The following is a 1,175-nucleotide window of genomic DNA, read 5'->3' as shown; positions in this document are numbered from 1 at the left end:
TTATTGCAGTTGTGTAATGGTTGTATGTCTCCTGTTTGAGGCGCTACTTAGAATTTGTTTCATAAAAGAACATCTTGTAACATCTTTATGATTATTATTCACCAAATGCCAGAATAAACAGGCTCTAACAACATGTTGTGCAGATGTAGTTGAGGATTTCTTGTGAGTTTTTGAATTTTTCTCCTGGCGAGGAATCCTTCTGGTTTCTCACTCCACTGGCAGAGATCTTGATTGCGTTTAGCCCTGGAGAGGTAAAGACGGGTCAACTGGTAAAGAAATGGAGTTGCTCAAGAACACTTCAGTAGGGCAGATGTTTGCCAACACGAGGGCTTTTGCAGTAACATTGTACAGAAAAGGAACTGCAGTCATCTTATAAATAAAATAAAATTAAGCTTTTCAGTGCTCCAATCTAGTGAAGACGGACACTTCTTGAAAGTAAAATGTAAAACTCTTTAAAACACTTTATTTTCCTTGAGAGCATTCCTGATGATTTGGGTGGTTTGATGTGGTTGAGCTAGACATGTTGGATATGAACCACACAGGTGATATACAGCAGTATGGAGGAGATATATGACATATGGAAATATAGGAGTAAAAGTACTACAAGAAAGCACAATATTCTGAAACTACTAACAATTTCTGCTCTTATTTCTACTAATTTTTATATCAACATTTTCAACATATATCATCTTTGTTGCCACTATTACCTCTTATATATTATTGTTCTATTACATCTTTAGAGATATATTAATACAGACAACAACGAAGTACCATTACTTACTCATATATTATGTTTGTTGTTTAACCACACCACTCACCTTACCTGTAATTTTGTCCCCAGATTCTCTTGTTCAGTTTCTTTTTCTTGTCTTACTTTAGTTTCATATATTTTATTATGTATTTATTTTACTTTCTGTACTGTTTTCTGTCCTTGCTGCTGCAACAACAGAATTTACCATGAGGATCAATAAAGGTTCATCTTGTCCTAAAGATTGTGTGTTCAATAAAGCACAATTTTAACAGAGCATGTGCCACGAACAACAGCAACAACACAGACAGATTCACAAAGCAGGAAACTTTACTGGAGAGAAGCAGAGACGACTAAAGCCACAAAACAAATCAGCAGTATTTTTACACATCAAGCTTAAGTGGTGAGATAGGAAAAGTCACATGTT

Source organism: Morone saxatilis, unplaced genomic scaffold (assembly GCF_004916995.1).
Source record: "Morone saxatilis isolate NCDOM2014 unplaced genomic scaffold, NCSU_SB_2.0 Contig18, whole genome shotgun sequence".
Classification (NCBI taxonomy): domain Eukaryota; kingdom Metazoa; phylum Chordata; class Actinopteri; family Moronidae; genus Morone; species Morone saxatilis.
The sequence above is the reverse complement of the archived record's forward strand: the minus strand, read 5'-3'. Positions refer to the sequence as shown.